Source organism: Engystomops pustulosus, chromosome 4 (genome assembly GCF_040894005.1).
Source record: "Engystomops pustulosus chromosome 4, aEngPut4.maternal, whole genome shotgun sequence".
NCBI lineage: Eukaryota > Metazoa > Chordata > Amphibia > Anura > Leptodactylidae > Engystomops > Engystomops pustulosus.
The window spans coordinates 114,709,156-114,722,158 of NC_092414.1; positions in this window are offsets into that span (position 1 = coordinate 114,709,156).

Below are 13,003 nucleotides of genomic sequence, written 5' to 3' on the forward strand. Positions count from 1 at the left end.
CAGATTTCATGCTAGGCTGCCTATCCCGTGACCCTCGCGTTCAAAGAATTTATTCCAGCACCGATTACTGGGTATTCACTCTCCTGGACCCACGGTACAAGCAAAATCTTTCCACTCTCATCCCTGGAGAGGAAAGGAGTGTGAGAATGCATGAATACCAGCAGGCCCTGGTGCACAAGCTGAAACAGTATTTCCCTTCTGACAGCGCTAGCAGCAGAGGGTGTTCTTCTGCGGGACAAGTAGCGAGGGAGAGTAGGCGAGCAGGCAGCTTGTCCAGCACTGGCAGGGGTACACTTTACAAGGCCTTTGCCAGTTTTATGTCACCCCAGCAAGACACTGTCACCTGTCCCCAGTCTCGGCAGAGTAGGGCTGATCTTTACAGAAAGATGGTGAGGGAGTACGTAGCTGACCATACCATCGTCCTAAATGATCACACAGCTCCCTACAACTACTGGGTTTCAAAGCTGGACATGTGGCACGAACTGGCGCTGTACGCCTTGGAGGTTCTTGCCTGCCCTGCCGCTAGCGTGTTGTAGTGCAGCTGGTGGCACCAGTGCAGCTGGTGGCATCATCACCGATAAGCGTACACGCCTGTCGACTGACAGCGCTGACAGGCTGACGCTTATCAAGATGAATAAAGCCTGGATTTCTCCGGATTTTCATTCTCCAACAGGTGAAAGAAGCTCAACCTGAATAATGTATGCACTCCTCCTCCTCATTGTCCTCCTTCTCCTCCTCTTTGTACACTAAAGCATAGGAAACTGGCTATTTTTTGCCAGGGCCAACTGGCTCTAGCTATAGTACTCTATGTATTTAATTTTCTGGAGGGCCACCTACCCTTTTAAGCAATTTTTGGGAGTGCCACATACAGGCACTAAATCTATTTAATTTTTCTGGAGGACCACCTACCTGCTCCTCTGGTTTGAAAACTTTTTTGGACTGCCACATACAGGCACTCAATTTATTTAATTTTTCTGGAGAACCACCTACCTGCTCCTCTGGTTTGAAAAATTTTTTGGACTGCCACATACAGGCACTATCCAAATTAAATTGTCTCCATAGCAGCCTCCACATGTCGTCTTTTTAGCTGGCTCCACACGTTGTCTCCATTGCTACCTCCACACGTCATCGCCATAGCTGCCTCCAAAAGTCGTCCATATAGCTGCCTCCATACATGGTCTCCTTATCAAACAAACTGTGTCAGGCAGAATTTTGGGTTGTTTTCATGGATTCCACATCAAACTTGTTAACTTTGTCGCCACCCTGCTGTGTAATCCACAAACTATACTGGCAAACTTTTATCATTTACCAATATTATTTCAGCGCTTCTTGCGCATCTGTTTACATTCCCCTCACCCGCCATATCCTAAACTTATAAGAACGCTACTACACTTGATCTTATACAAAAGATTCTTAGAAGTGCTGTTTGGGGAGTAGCCTAGAGACAGGGGCTTGGATTGGCGAAAGCTCTCTGGTCAGCATGAAGTCGGAAGCTTTGCGCTCGTCACAAGAGACGGGGGAAGAAGATTCCCTTGTTGATAGCCAAAGCACCCTTAGGTCTGTTTCTCAGCGCATATCGGAGGAGGTGGAGGAGGATGAGGAGGAAGAGGAGGAGAATGTTGGAGAGACAGAAGAGGGGACCATTGTTCAGTCCTTCACTGTTCAGCGTGTATGGGCAGTAGAAGAGGAGTTGGAGGAGTTGGAGGAGGAGGAAATGGGCAGTCAGGCCAGTGAGGGGAGTGAATTTTTGCGCGTTGGGACTCTGGCGCATATGGCAGATTTCATGCTAGGCTGCCTATCCCGTGACCCTCGCGTTCAAAGAATTTATTCCAGCACCGATTACTGGGTATTCACTCTCCTGGACCCACGGTACAAGCAAAATCTTTCCACTCTCATCCCTGGAGAGGAAAGGAGTGTGAGAATGCATGAATACCAGCAGGCCCTGGTGCACAAGCTGAAACAGTATTTCCCTTCTGACAGCGCTAGCGGCAGAGGGCGTTCTTCTGCGGGACAAGTAGCGAGGGAGAGTAGGCGAGCAGGCAGCTTGTCCAGCACTGGCAGGGGTACACTTTACAAGGCCTTTGCCAGTTTTATGTCACCCCAGCAAGACACTGTCACCTGTCCCCAGTCTTGGCAGAGTAGGGCTGATCTTTACAGAAAGATGGTGAGGGAGTACGTAGCTGACCATACCATCGTCCTAAATGATCACACAGCTCCCTACAACTACTGGGTTTCAAAGCTGGACATGTGGCACGAACTGGCGCTGTACGCCTTGGAGGTTCTTGCCTGCCCTGCCGCTAGCGTGTTGTAGTGCAGCTGGTGGCACCAGTGCAGCTGGTGGCATCATCACCGATAAGCGTACACGCCTGTCGACTGACAGCGCTGACAGGCTGACGCTTATCAAGATGAATAAAGCCTGGATTTCTCCGGATTTTCATTCTCCAACAGGTGAAAGAAGCTCAACCTGAATAATGTATGCACTCCTCCTCCTCATTGTCCTCCTTCTCCTCCTCTTTGTACACTAAAGCATAGGAAACTGGCTATTTTTTGCCAGGGCCAACTGGCTCTAGCTATAGTACTCTATGTATTTAATTTTTCTGGAGGGCCACCTACCCTTTTAAGCAATTTTTGGGAGTGCCACATACAGGCACTAAATCTATTTAATTTTTCTGGAGGACCACCTACCTGCTCCTCTGGTTTGAAAACTTTTTTGGACTGCCACATACAGGCACTCAATTTATTTAATTTTTCTGGAGAACCACCTACCTGCTCCTCTGGTTTGAAAAATTTTTTGGACTGCCACATACAGGCACTATCCAAATTAAATTGTCTCCATAGCAGCCTCCACATGTCGTCTTTTTAGCTGGCTCCACACGTTGTCTCCATTGCTACCTCCACACGTCATCGCCATAGCTGCCTCCAAAAGTCGTCCATATAGCTGCCTCCATACATGGTCTCCTTATCAAACAAACTGTGTCAGGCAGAATTTTGGGTTGTTTTCATGGATTCCACATCAAACTTGTTAACTTTGTCGCCACCCTGCTGTGTAATCCACAAACTATACTGGCAAACTTTTATCATTTACCAATATTATTTCAGCGCTTCTTGCGCATCTGTTTACATTCCCCTCACCCGCCATATCCTAAACTTATAAGAACGCTACTACACTTGATCTTATACAAAAGGTTCTTAGAAGTGCTGTTTGGGGAGTAGCCTAGAGACAGGGGCTTGGATTGGCGAAAGCTCGCCTGGCTGCGGAGCGCCAGCTCCATCTCAAGATCCAACTAACATAGTTTTAACTGCAGCACCTTTAATCTACTACTAGTTCACTACCTCCATACATCGTCCCCTTATCAAACGAGCTGTGTCGGGCAGAATTTTGGGTTGTTTTCATGGATTCCACATCAAACTTGTTAACTTTGTCGCCACCCTGCTGTGTAATCCACAAAATATACTGGCAAACTTTTATCATTTACCAATATTATTTCAGCGCTTCTTGCGCATCTGTTTACTTTCCCCTCACCCGCCATATCCTAAACTTATAAGAACGCTACTACACTTGATCTTATACAAAAGGTTCTTAGAAGTGCTGTTTGGGGAGTAGCCTAGAGACAGGGGCTTGGATTGTCGAAAGCTCGCCTGGCAGCGGAGCGCCAGCTCCATCTCAAGATCCAACTAACATAGTTTTAACTGCAGCACCTTTAATCTACTACTAGTTCACTGCGTCCATACATCGTCCCCTTATCAAACGAGCTGTGTCAGGCAGAATTTTCAGGTGTTTCACCAGATACATAGTGGAACGCGGCCCATCTGTCGCCGCCATGCTGGAGACCTGAAGTTGCAATCATAGCAGCGCAATATGGATGCCCCATACTGTCGCTCTTAATCATGGAACCATTTCCGTAAAAACAATTAAAAATAGAACCACTATGCTATTCCATTATTCCTAGGTGAAATATTCAAACGACCCGGCCTGCTTTGAAAATTATAATTTTTTCAAAGTAAACGCTTCTGGCCCCCAGGCCCATTTTGGGTGGGGAGGAGCCGAGAGACAGGGGCTTGGACAGGCGAAATCTCGCCTGGCAGTGGACCGCCAGCTCCATCCCAAGATTAGGCAGCCTCAGAGGCATCCATGCATGCTGCCCCTGCTGTTTCCTGTCCATTTTGCCTCCACGATCCTCCACAGCGTCCACCAATGTCTCATTTCAACTCTCTATACCCCAGACGCTGGAGCACGAGAGGATATGCAGCACATCATCCCCTTATCAAACGAGCTGTGTCAGGAAGAATTTTCAGGTGTTTCACCAGATACATAGTGGAACTCGGCCCATCTGTCGCCGCCATGCTGGAGACCTGAAGTTGCAATCATAGCAGTGCAATATGAATGCCCCATACTGTCGCTCTTAATCATGGAAGTCGTCTCCATGGCTGCCTCCACATGTTGTCCCCTTATCAAAAGAGCTGTGTCAGGCTCATTTTTAGGGTGTTTCACCAGATACGTTATGGAACTTGGTCACTATGTCGCCACCATGCTGTGTTATCGACTAAATATACCGTCAACCTTTTGTTCACATAGGAAATCATTTCACCTCCTTTGGTGAAACCTGAGTCCATTTAGGGTATGTCGCCATGAGACTCTATAGCCTGCCACTGCTGCCGCTGCCTCTGCATGCCGTCCCCTATAGTGTCAGGGTCAATTATTGCATGTTTTAGATGCTATCTAGCCTCATTCGGTCACTCTGTCATGGCCATGCTGTTGCCCATAATTTTGGCATAATGGTGCGATTAAGCAGCCTCAGAGGCATCCATGCATGCTACCCCTGCTGTTTCCTGTCCATTTCCGTGGTGTTTCCATCCTTTTCTGAGGTTCCCAGGTGTTTGGCCAAGCTTCCCTGTGCAGAGCCTTGGTCCCCTTGAAAAATGCTCGAGTCTCCCATTGACTTCAATGAGGCTCGTTATTCGAGACGAGCACTCGAGCATCGGGAAAAGTTTGTCTCGAATAACGAGTACCCGAGCATTTTAGTGCTCGCTCATCTCTAATCCAGACCCTTTGCTCAGTATTGTGTAGAAGCACTTTAGAGCATGAGTCTTATTGGGAATAATGCAACAGGTTTCTTACACCTGGATTTTGGGATCCTCTGACATTCTTCCTTGCAGATCCTCTCCGCTTTCCTCAGGTTGGATGGTGAGCTTTAGTGATCACCCATTTTCAAGTCTCTCCATAGATGGTCAATTGGGTTTTAGGTAAGGGCTCTGGCTGGGCCTGTCATAAATGGTCACTGCTTTGTTGTTTAAGCTGTGCTTAGGGTCATTATCTTGTAAGGTGAACCTTTTTCCCAGTCTAAGGTCCAGAGCACTCTGGAAGAGGTATTCATCCAGGATAACTCTGTACTTGGCCAGATTCATATTTTCGTCAATTGCAACCTGTCTTTACAGCTGAAAAACACCCCCATAGCATGATGCAGCCACCACCACATGTCACTGCTGGGATTGTATTTGGCAGGTGAATAGCAGTGCCTGTTTTTATCCATATATACCACAATTAAATGTTGAATCTTCGTCTCATCAGACCAGTGCAGGGCTGGATTATAAGGGGGACGCCCGGGGTGCACGCCCAATGTATATTCATTGCCGGAATATATTTGTATGTTGAAAATAGGAAAAGAGATGTGTATGGATGACACAAAATAAGCTTTATTGGTATAACATTTAAAACACACTTAAAAACCCAAAAGTTGGGTGCATATCACAAAAAAATCCCGAAAATAACCACATAGAAAAAATAGATGACAAAGTAGGCCACAGTGGATAATATCAAAGTAAGTAGTCGTCTTAGAAGATGTACAGAAATATCTAGGACCAAGGGTCAAAAAGGTTTCTTACATAGAGGGTATACATAATAAATGACATATAGTAATTGGCGGAACGGCTAGGGCAGCGATGGTGAACCTATGGCACACGTGCCACAGACGGCACGCGAAGCCGTTTCTGTTGGCACGTGTACCGTCGCTGGTAAGCCTCTGCCCGCTGCCCGTAAAAATTTGTCTATGTGAGCGGCGGAACTACGCGCCGCTCCATAGACAGAAACGCAGAGTTTTCGCGCATGCGCAGTAATTATCGCTGACTGAGAGGGAGCGCTGACTGAATTTCCGCTCCCTTAGAACGAGGGGCACACCTGCGCCCGCCGTCCATCTATGCTGACGCCGGAAATCTCCGCCCGTACTACCGTGCGCCCGCCTGCCGGCCTCTTTCCTTTCCCGCTCTGCTCCCTCCTGGTCCGCTCCGCTCTGTCCCGGTCTGCTTCGCACTGCTCTGCTCCCTCCCTGTCTGCTCTGTCCCGGTCCGCTCCGCACTGCTCTGCTCCCTCTATCCCGTTCCGCTCCGCTCCCCCCTCTCCTCAGCTACGTAGCCCCCTCTCCTCCACTCCGTAGCCCCCCTCTCCTCCGCTCAGCTCGCCAACCTCCGCTCCAGGTGGGAGTGCAGAATGCATACAGCGTAACCTGCATGCATTCCTGGAGAACCTTCCTGTAGAATAAAAGAAAATAAAGTAAGTTTATCTGTGTATATGTATGTAATGTGTATATGTATATGTATGTAATGTGTGTATGTAATGTGTATATGTATGTGATGTGCATATGTGGGTGTATATGTATATGATGTGTATATGTATGTGTATATGTATGTGATCTGTATATGTAGGTGTATATGTATGTGATCTGTATATGTAGGTGTTTATATGTATGTATGTATGTATGTATATATATATATATATATATATATATATATATATATATATATATTCTGTATGTATTTTATACTACATGGTGATAAGCTGTATGCATTTTATACTACATGGCGGCACGCTGTATGCATTTTATACTACATGGCGGCACGCTGTATGCATTTTATGCTACATGGCGACACGCTGTATGCATTTTATACTACATGGCGATACGCTGTATGCATTTTATACTACAAAGCGGTACGCTGTTGATAGTGTTTTTATTGTAATACAAAAGATTGTAACGTGTGAGCTATGTTTTCTTAATTAAAACCTTGTTATTCTAGTTAAATTTTTGTGTTGGCACTTCGCTTCAAGTCAGAAGGGTTTGGGTTGCATTTTGGGCACTCGGCCTCTAAAAGGTTCGCCATCACTGGGCTAGGGTATATAAGCGTATCACTTACTATGTGCCGGTATCCCCTGACGAAGCCCGCCAGCCGGGCGATACGCGTGGGGCATCTACTCCTCCCCAGACCAGATCTATTCATATGGGAATGTAGTTTTGCACTTTATTTGTATATACTTTATTTGTATTGGACCTTATATTTATTATCTATACCCTCTATGTAAGAAACCTTTTTGACCCTTGGTCCTAGATATTTCTGTACATCTTCTAAGACGACTACTTACTTTGATATTATCCACTGTGATAAACTTCAGAACAGATGAGGTTGGCACTTTTTGTTTCACCGGAAATCTTGAATCCTTTATTCAAACATGGTGACACAGCAAGTTACAGGTATTAACACATAAGTGCAGAAAAAAGCATTATTATCCATTGTGGCCTACTTTGTCATCTATTTTTTCTATGTGGTTATTTTGGGGAGTTTTTTGTGATATGCACCCAACTTTTGGGGTTTTAAGTGTGTTTTAAATGTTATACCAATAAAGCTTATTTTGTGTCATTCATACACATCTCTTTTCCTATTTTCAACATATCAGTATTCTTTAGATGTGTGACGAATTTATGATCCCACATTGTTACCCCATTTTTCTATAAGACGGAATATATTTGTGTGTTTGCTACATTCTTGGCAAGTTTATATTTTTGGTATAAGCATTCAAGGTATTTTCACTGGAGGGACACATTTTTCTATTTTACGCTAAATTGGTGGCTGGAGGCCTTATTGTACATGTTTCATTAGCAGTGGGCCAGAATTATTTATTATTTTTGATGGAGGGGGGATTTCATTTTTCCCATTAGGATCAGACCTAATTCGGACGTGTTTGGGGAATGGGGGGGGGGGGGTGTCGCAATTCTGCTTGTCAGCCTAGGGAACCAAAATGCCTCGTCTCGACCCTGTTGCTGGGGATGCATATAGTGCTTACCAGAGGCTGTATATAAATATTACTAAGGGGCTGTATATAGTGATTACTGGGGGGCTGTATATAGTTATTGCTAGGAGGCTATATATAGTTATTGCTGGGGTGGCTGGATATGATTTCTGGGGGCGGTATATAGTGAATACTGGGAGCTGTATATATTTATTATTAGGGGGCTGTATATAGTTATTGTTAGGGAGCTGTATATAGTGATTACTGGGGGCTGTATATAGTTATTACTGTGGCTCTATATAGTTATTGTTAGCGGTTGTATATGATTACTGGGGGCTTTATATAGTGATTATTGGGGGGCTGTATACAGTGATTACTAGGGAGGATGTGTAGAGTTATTGCTGGGGGGGGTCTGTATATATAGTGGGGGCTGCATATAGCGATTACTGTGGGGGAGGGTTGTATATAGTTATTGCTGTATGTATTTATTGTTAGGGGGCTGGAAATAGTTATTGTTAGGTGGCTGTATATAGTTATTACTGGGTAGGCTGTATATAGTTATTGCTGGGGGGCTGTTTAGAGGCATTCCCCTACTTAACAACAACCGACTTACAGACAAGCCCTAGTTACAAACAGACCTCTGGATGTTGATAACTTACTGTACCTTGGCCCTGGGCAACAATGATCAGCTGTAACAGGTATCAAAGGTGTCTGCAATTAAGATTTATTGTTAATCCTAGTTCTGATGACAATCCAACATTTTTAAAATCCAATTATCACAGAGACCAAAAAAAATTTTGAACAAACCTACAGATAAGATCTTTATCTGGGGAAGACACAGCAGAGCTGACGGTACGTGTTGTAGGTGAGATTGGCATATCATCCTCACATTGCAACATTATCTTTGTGGATCTTACAATTTGGTACCTATTGGTTCTAACCCATAACTGGTCATACCCTTTTTTAAATGTTAGGTACATATTTTTGGTTAATACTACTATTTATGTGGTTTGGAGTGAGAGATGTACGGACTTACGGTCGTGTACATGGGTCCCTGTTAATGTAGTGTTGTACTTTTTAAATGTTTTTAAGTGTCTTGATCTGTGTTGTGTGATGAATTGATAAAGTTTATGAAATGGAATAAAGTATTTTTGCCTTTTTGCATTTGTAATATATTGTGGTTGTGTGTTGGCTTTAAGCTATTACCTATTGATATTGCATATTATTGAGCTATCCAGATCCCATTTTCTGTAACTTTGACTTATAGGTGAGTTATAGTAGAGCTGAGCATGTCATATGTAATATGCCTCTCACAGATCTCATCATCTCTGATCTATCTTTTTTAGGTGTCAGATACAGTCTGTTTAGAAGCCGAATGAAAATCTATATAAACCCTATACCCTAATAATCTAACCACATTGTCAGCACACAGGGATCATAATGTGTCTGCCTATAGAGTCCCAACCACACTTTGGAATCTTACACTGACCATCACTATGTGAAAGGAGCTAAATAGCAATAAAACTGATTAAAATGGTAAGGGGTTAAAAACTAGCTTCATTGTGTAAAAATAAAAATTTGAGAATTTTATTACATGGGCAAACTCATTTAAGTCTGGATTCTAGATTGCTGTTTATGACTGACCACTTACTTGACCTGGATATGGGATATACAGAGTTAGGCTACATTCACTCGAATGTATGGGGGACGTATATACGGCCGACGTATATACGGCCGATATACGTCCCCCATACACTCCTATGGGCGCACGGCACCCTACGGGAGCGGTACGGTGCAGCACATGTGTCCTATCTTTTCCCGTAATACGGGGCCGTGCGCCATAGGTTGCTATGGAGAGGGGCGGGGGTGAGCTGCGCTCACCTCCTCCTCCTCCTCTCCCCGCACACTGCCGTTGCCCGGTACGGTACGGGCGGGCAACGGCAGTGTGAATATAGCCTTACTGAAGTTCTTTTAAAGGGCATAGTTGAAAAATACAACTATTAAATGAACAAGCTGTTCCTTGAAGCAATTTGGTAAATGTCAATTAGTTCACAAGTGCATGCACTATGTTTATGGTGGCTAAACCAGCACCAAAGGACCCTGGAGAGAATAAGTATTTACAGTTTGCGCATACATAAAGATTAATGAAATTGCAGTCAGTTTAGGTGGGTAAATTGTGGCAATGTATTCACTTTAAAAAAATAACAAAAAAACAAAAACAAAACATAAATAGATTTTATTCTAAAAGGACTTTCCAACCTGGTCCTGCAGGTGCAATTAACTCTGAGCCTGAACTGGATCTACATTACTATTGTATTACTGCAAGTGTTAATACAAGCAGCGTTTCAGCTAGAAATATGATGGAAGACACTGGATCCATTCCAAAACTGAAGTACAAGAAGCAGACTGCCTTGTAAATGCCCAGATGTGAATCATGGTGACACCTGTTTAGCTTCAGCAACTTATAAATTATGAATCCATAAACAAAGCTATCTCAGCCGACACAGAAAAGATTACAATTGTTTACACAAATGGAACTTTGTGTTTACTGAAAGGGCATCTGGGAATATGCCAGTCACCAAAGTGGTTCACATTTGGTTTTTGTTGCCACAACTATCATCATGTGAACTTCTACACAATCCAAATGACTTACCTGAATCAATGTCTTTCTGCTTTTGTTACATTACATTATGGTCCTGATTCTTGCAGTGGTGTAAAGCTGACCATGGGTGGGCAATGTGCCACTGATTTGACCACCTTTAGTTACATTTCTTTGAAGTACCATTCAATGTATACCTATACAAGATCCTTTGTGGGTTTTACACCCATTTTTAATTTCATGTTGTTTTCTTATATGTGTATCCTTTTTTGTCAGAGAAATTGTCACATAATTTGTATTAATGTCTAGTTAGTCTAATAAACATCAAGAATAATATGTCATGAAACTAAAACAATAACCCTACCACTTAGACCCTGCTAAAAAGTACACGGACTGAAGAACCATCTAATAAATACAATTTTACTAGGTGGTTCTGAGGAAGTCACAGAAGAGGATAACAGAGTTACATTACATTACTTTCTTCTTGTTACTCTTCCAAAAATCTATTAATCTGGTAAAAAAAAAAAAAAAAAGTGAAATTCATTTGCATGAGGCCTTATTCGGAGGGGTTGACCTTTATATGTATAATCTCTTATATCTGCCAGTTATCCCTAGAAGATTATACATGGAGCGTCCTGTCTCCATTAAACTGTTACTAAAAACTTAAATCATTGCACATAACTAGGTAACTAATTCTGCTTGAAACAAGAATTAAATTAAAAGTTATTCTTAAAAGTTAAATTCTGATCTACTCCTGTGGGCATTATATGGATTTAGGCTTTGTCTTGCTTTTTACCCATTTTAATTTCAAGTCAAACGCTGGTAGTTTATCAGGGATGTAATTATAACAGCCCATACACTGTATATAAAGTCTGAAGTTTATAAGACAGAACCAGTAAAGAGGCAATGCTCATGACTAGAAGATTATATAGAGATTTTCGTTCCATGAGAATCACTGTATCTACTGTCCTTGGCACTCCAATTTCAGAGCCCTCAATAGTGAACAGATGCAACTAAAACAAAAAGCTCCCAAATAGCATCTCTATATCGGACAGGGTTATTTTAAAGGGAACCTGTCACCAGCGGGACACTTGTTAAACCCCTAAACATACCTTATAGGGTGTAGTAAATGCTGTCCAGGCATGCCCTTCTAACAATGGTGTGCTGGCCGCATGCTGGAATATCACCTTATATTCCAAATCATCTACTAGTCCGGGGGGGGGGGCGAGCTTTGGGGTTGTCTAGTCAAGCGTGCACCCAGCCTCTGGCCAGGTGTTTCATCAAAACTCTGCCTACATTTCTCTTTTCAGTTGTTTCCTTCCCTGCCTCCAGCGCCTCCCCGTCCTCTGCGAGCTCGTCAGAAATCTCGACATGCGCAGTGCGTTTGGTGTCTCCTCTCTGGCCCTGCGCGTATCCGGAGGGAGAAATGCGCACAGTGCAAGTGGAGCAAACTGCGCACCTCACCATCGCATGTGGCACACACGCTGTGCGCTTTTCTGACGGGGAAGCGCTTTAGGCAGGGGAGGAATCGCCTGAAAAAGAGAAATGTTGGCAGAGTTTTGATGACGCACCTGGCCAGAGGCTGGGTGCACGCTTGACTAGTCAACTCCAAAGCCCGCCCCCCTGATAGTAGATGACTTGGAATATAAGGTGGTATTTCAACATGTGGCCGGCGCACTAGTGTTATAAGAAAATGCCTGGACAGCATTTACTACACCCTATAAGGTATGTTTAGGGGTTTAACAGGCATCCTGCTGGTGACAGGTTTTCTTTAAACCTTCCATTTGTCCTAAGGTTGCAATTCATATTTTCGCCGAAAAGGGAGACATAGACTTAGTAAGATTTCGTAATGATCCATATGAAAGAGAATCCTACACTGTAGTACCCTTGAGTTACTTTGGCCTATCATTTTAATGAGTTGCAAATGAATGTGATGTTTCAAGTAGTAACATGTCTACATTTCAGATATCCAAGATTTCCTTGCCAGCAATACTCAGATAAAGAATCTGTTATAAAACATCATTACCGTATATACTCAAGTATAAGCCGAACGAAATACAAGCTGAGGCCCCTAATTTTACCACAAAATACTGGGAAAACTTTTTCAATCAAGTATAAGCCTAGGGTGGAAAATGATTTGTTACAGCCTTCCCTAGTAAAGTGATGCCCCATGGCCTGATAATAAAATTCCTCATGCACCCTCCCCTGATAATGGAATGCCCTTCACCAGCCCCAGGAGAGGATAGGACGTGTGGGGCTTTTTTAGCACAAAATTGGTGCTGAAAAACTCAGCTCATACTAGAATTTATAAGGTAATTTAAAGTATTTATATTTCTATAAATAAGGCC